Source organism: Heterocephalus glaber, unplaced genomic scaffold, assembly GCF_053883595.1.
Source record: "Heterocephalus glaber isolate CG9 unplaced genomic scaffold, H.glaber_assembly_v1.0 deba00001509, whole genome shotgun sequence".
NCBI lineage: Eukaryota > Metazoa > Chordata > Mammalia > Rodentia > Bathyergidae > Heterocephalus > Heterocephalus glaber.
This window is the reverse complement of record NW_028258325.1, coordinates 47,447,272-47,452,428: the sequence shown is the minus strand read 5'-3', so window position 1 is coordinate 47,452,428 and position 5,157 is coordinate 47,447,272. Positions and strand designations below refer to the sequence as shown.

The following is a 5,157-nucleotide window of genomic DNA, read 5'->3' as shown; positions in this document are numbered from 1 at the left end:
ACTTTATACCAAAAATGTACCAATAAACTTAATGGGGGAAAAAATAAAAATAAAGAATAAAAACCTCTTATATATATATATATATATATATATATATATGCATTCAAATAATTAATATAATGCACTATAATATGCTATCTTATCCCTTAACTATTTAGACTTAGAACATTTTTCCATGAGAAAAATATATATTTCATTATTTACACATATCAGTAGAAATTTTCAGAGCCAACCACATACAATCCAGGAATTTAAAATCTATTTTGTATTAATCTTTATAAATAGGGAGGAATGGAGTGGTTGAAGGGAGGGCTGGGCAAGGGTGAAAAATAAGAACCAAGAGAGACTGTGTAAAGGTGCAAATTTCCAATGATGAATGTCATTATATTGTATACCAAAAATGTACCAATGATTAGAATGAATAATTGAAAATGTAAAATAGGAAGAAAAGGTCCAAAGGTGTAGGGGTAGTGGGAGGGGCAGGGGAAAGGAAAGAAGGGAAAGGAAAAATGATGAGAAATGGAAAAAATGGAAATAAAGTCTTTGTAAATAGGGAAGAGTGGAGGGGGTGAAGGGAGGGCTAGGAATGGGGAAAAAATAAGAACCAAGATGCATTATGTAAAGGTACAATTCCCAATGAGAAATGTAATTGTGTTGTATACCTACAATGTACCAATAAAAGAATTTAATTAAAAAAAAAAAAAACGCATAAGTGGAAGGCCGAGGATTTAGCTCAGTGGTTTCACCACCTGCCTCGAAAACGCAAGGACCAGAGTTCCATCCCTGGTACCAAAAACAAACAAAGTACCGGTGGGCGTGGTAGCCTATCCTTGAGCTTCCTTCAGAGGTCTGGGCCCTAGGCCCTAGGTTAGTGGTGGCAAACCTATGGCACTCGAGCTGCAGCTGGCTGTTTGTTATCATTGAAAGGTCTAAAAGGTTCACCCTCACTGCCCTTGGCCCTCTGAGGGAGGAAAGGCCTCAGGGGCCCTGCACTGTGATGACCTCATCCACTCTATGACATCATCTCTCTCCCACCCCAGTCCTCTCTGGCCAGCTACTCTGCAAGCAACCATCAATCTGAATCCCAAAGGTCCCAGATATTCTGTTCTCTACGAGCTCTCGCTGACCTTCTGCCTCAGCCAGCCAGAGGCACCATGAAACTGGCATTCACCGAGAAAAACCACAACAGCTTTGTGCTCCAGAGCCTGAACAAACAGAGGAAACAAAAAGCGTATTGGGACATGGCCCTAACCGTGGACCACCACGTCTTCTTTGCACATCACAATGTTCTGGCTGCCGTCTCTCCTCTGGTGAAGAATCTCATGCCCAGCAACGATGTGAAGACCACCGATGAGCTCTTCATCACCGTTGACGCCAACTACCTGAGCGCGGCCACGGTGGAGCAGCTCCTGGACTACTTCTACAGTGGCAAGGTGGTGATCTCAGAGCAGAACATGGAGGAGCTGCTCCGGGGCGCCCAGTACCTCAACACACCACACCTCCAAGTTCACTGAAACAACTTTCTTATTAAGTCTATCTGCCGGACCAACTGCTTGCGCTACGTCTTCTTGGCCGAGCTGTTCGAGCTCAAAGAGGTGTTGAACCTGGCCTACTCCAGCATTCGGGACAACTTCCACTACTGGGCCAGTCCCGAGGGCTCCGTGCACTTCATGCACTGCCCGCCCATCATCTTCGCCCTCCTGCTACGCAATGAAAACCTTCACGTGCTCAATGAGGACCAGGCGCTCAGGGCGCTCATCAACTGGATGTACTTCCAGAAAGAGGAGCCGGCCAAGTACTTCAGGAAGTTCTTCAGCTACATCAATCTCAATGCTGTCACCAACAAGACTCTGGTGTTTACCAGGAACAAGCTCGTGGGCATAGAGAGCAGCTCGTACTACGTCACGCTGATCGAGAGCGTCCTGGTGGACCGCAAGCAAGAGCGGCCATGCAGCCTGCTGGGCTACCAGCGCAAAGGGTCCCTGCTCTACTCTGTGGTGCTCCTTGGGGGCCAGAAGGCTCAGGGCAAGTTCAACGATGCCATGTTTGCCTATATCATCCAGGAGAACCTGTGGCTGAAGCTCTCCGAGATGCCCTACCGGACAGCGGCTCTGAGTGCCACCTCTTCCGGTCACTACATCTACATCTATGTCTCCGGTGGCACCACAGAACAGATCTCAGGGCTGAAGACAGTGTGGCAGTATGACAACTCCTGGACCAACCTGCCCAACCTGCCCTGTGGGGGGCACGGTGTACTCGGTGGGCTGCAGCATCACCCCGAGGCACTATGTCTCCAACGTCTATCGCTATGATGAGCTCAAGGAGGCCTGGTGCCTGGCAGGGAAGATGAGCATCCCCATGGGTGGCACGGCCGTGGTTACCAGGGGCTACCAGAACCTGTACATCGTCACTGGGCAGTGCTTGGTGAAAGGCTACATCTCCCGGGTCGGGGTAGTGGACTGCTTGGACACCAGCACTGGGGAGGTGATCCAGTGTATCACCTTCCCCATTGAGTTCAACCACCGGCCCTTGCTCTTTTTCCAGCAGGAAAACATCCTCTGCGTATACAGCCACCAGCAGAGCGTGGAAATCAACCTGCAGAAGATAAAGGCCAACAAGACCACAGCCTCGGTGCCTCTCTTGCCCAACAACTGTCCCTTGGATGTGTCCCATGCTATATGTTCCATTGGAGACAACAAGGTGTTTGTATGTGGAGGTGTCATCACAGCCAGCAATGTGCAGACCAAGGACTACATCATCAATCCAAACGCCTACCTGCTGGACCAAAAGACTAGCGAGTGGCAGACCCTGGCCTCCCCCCTAGAGGCACTGGACTGTCCTGCCTGCTGTCTAGCCAAGCTACCCTGCAAGATTCTTCAAAGGATTTAAACAGATTTTTAAGTGGGAAAATAAGTAAATGCATTATCATTCACAATTTCATGAGAGAAAGAGGAAGGTGGTCTTCTGCTTCCTTCTTAATCTTCCAGGGCCTGCTTGGCCCTAAAGGTGCACTTATTAGGCCAGGGCTGCTGCACGTGGGTGGAAACTCAGGGCTAGCCTGTCACTGGAGGGATCCAAGACAGGCTGGACAGGATGGAGTCTCTGGTGGGTGGGAAAGAGATGTCTCCTGGGCGGTGGCTCCCAGTGGGTGAAAATCAAAGCTACTCTGTTGAGGGAGAGGGAGAGCCAAACTGAGGCTGGAAAGAAGGATCCCCACAGGGTGGGGTGGACCTACCTCCCAATCACTGGCCAAGGTGATATCTGGAAAGTCCCCTGTTCTGTAGAGGTGTAGATTCGGGTGCCGGGTGGCCTGGTTCCATATAATCTGTCCCTCATTTGGTGATCCTCCATGAGTCACTTAACACCTCTCTGCTTTGGTTTCAATTTCTTCAGAAGAGAGTTAATAAGTGTGCCTACGTCACCATGTAAAGGTGAAGTTTAAATGAGTTAATCCATGAAAAATGCTTAGGATAGTCCTTGGCATGTTCTGAAGTGCTGTAGAAACACTTTTTTTCAGGATTGAAGAAGGAGGGTGAGGTGAGGGTCTAAATCTTGGGCCTGTATATTAAGTCCCCATAAAATGCTCTTTGAGACTCTCTAAAAAAAAAAATCTATTTTGTATTATAATATAACCTTTCAATTTTCTTGCCAATTTCCTTAACTAACTTCCTATGTTTAACCCTAATACATTAATATGAAAAATTAGTATTTAACATTTTAAAACCAATAACTTATATATTCATTACAAAATATTCACATTTACAAAGAAAATGTAGAAAATGCTCACTCATTATCTCTGTAAGCCTCCTCAGGTGCTAAAGTATTGTTTACCAAAAAATACATTATTAACATTGAAACAATTGAATTTCAAACACATCCACCAAACTATCTAAAGCATTTAGCATAGACAGGTTGTAATTACTTACTTTCTTCGTTACAATGTCCAGAACAATACTAGAATGTGCAAAGCAGTTGTGCAAAAGATGTACCCATTGTCTCTATAATTGGAGTTGCAGAGACTGCTGTCAGGAATGTATTTATGACAGAATGCAACTGGTTCACAGACAGACCACAATGAACCAAATCTCAATGAACCAAACACCCTGTTGTTCTCTTTTGGCATTAACTTTGATTCATGCTTCTTGGTATGATAAAGGAGTTTCTGGTCTCCTGGGTGAGCATAGTAGATCCCACTAAAACCAATCTATCACTGGGTAGAAGTGTCTTCCACTAATGGAAATGGCGGGTGTCCAGGCCTTCCCTGCTGGTAACATGGCAGCTAATGTTTGTCAACTACAAGGTGTTGAGCATGATAGTATTGTTTGGACTTGTTTGTTTTAACAGAGATTCCTTCTCTATTGTGCTGATTGGTGTACTGAGACAACTTTTCTGGAAAAGATTATTGTGGAAAGTTTCTTGTAAAAAATAAAACAGGTATGAGTTTCCAGTTGAGAGTAATGCTCTGAAAGAAAATGCATGAAGAGAATCTAAATATAGAGGAGAATCTAGTAGAGGTTTTAAAATGAATATGTAAGATATATAAATACATTCAATGTATTTCAGTGAAAAAATAAATTAGTTCTGTAGTCTGATTGACCAAGATTTGAAACCTTTCCCATTTTCCAATTGTGTAAACTTTGACCATCATTAAAGCTCTGAATCTCAGGAATTTTTGTTTCTTTTCTTTTGTTCTGTTTGGACAGAATTTTGGTGAGAATTGAATTAGATAATACATAACATAGTCCTTGACCCATAGTACACAGTGAATGACACCACCTCAAATAGAACTACCTACTGTCTGCCTCAATTTAACCAACTGTTTGATGTAATAGCTGATGTCAGTAATTATATCTTCCTAGGATTCACAGGGAGAAAGAGGAAATACAGAATTTCATATCCATTTGAGAATGATGTGCAAATACACAGCAGTAGAAAACCCTCTGGCCCACACATATCACCTGGCTGGAGCAAGGTTGTGTCTACTACTGAGAGTTAGATATATCTGGACACACTGACTGACTGGCCTAGGAGGATGCCTAAGAGAGGTGTGCATGTAGGATAGCTGGCAACCTCATTTTTGAGACTCAAGATGAAAATGTATTGAGACCTAGTAAAGGAAATGTGTAAACTAAATTGCATGGTGGCTGAAGAAGCCCA

At 44.5% G+C, this 5,157-nt stretch overlaps 1 pseudogene; it reads left to right on the top strand.

Annotated features, from left to right (window-relative positions):
* Positions 1–1,154: 1,154 nt before the first annotated feature.
* LOC101716610 (calicin-like) lies at positions 1,155–2,889 on the top strand (annotated as a pseudogene).
* The last annotated feature ends 2,268 nt before the right edge of the window (positions 2,890–5,157 follow it).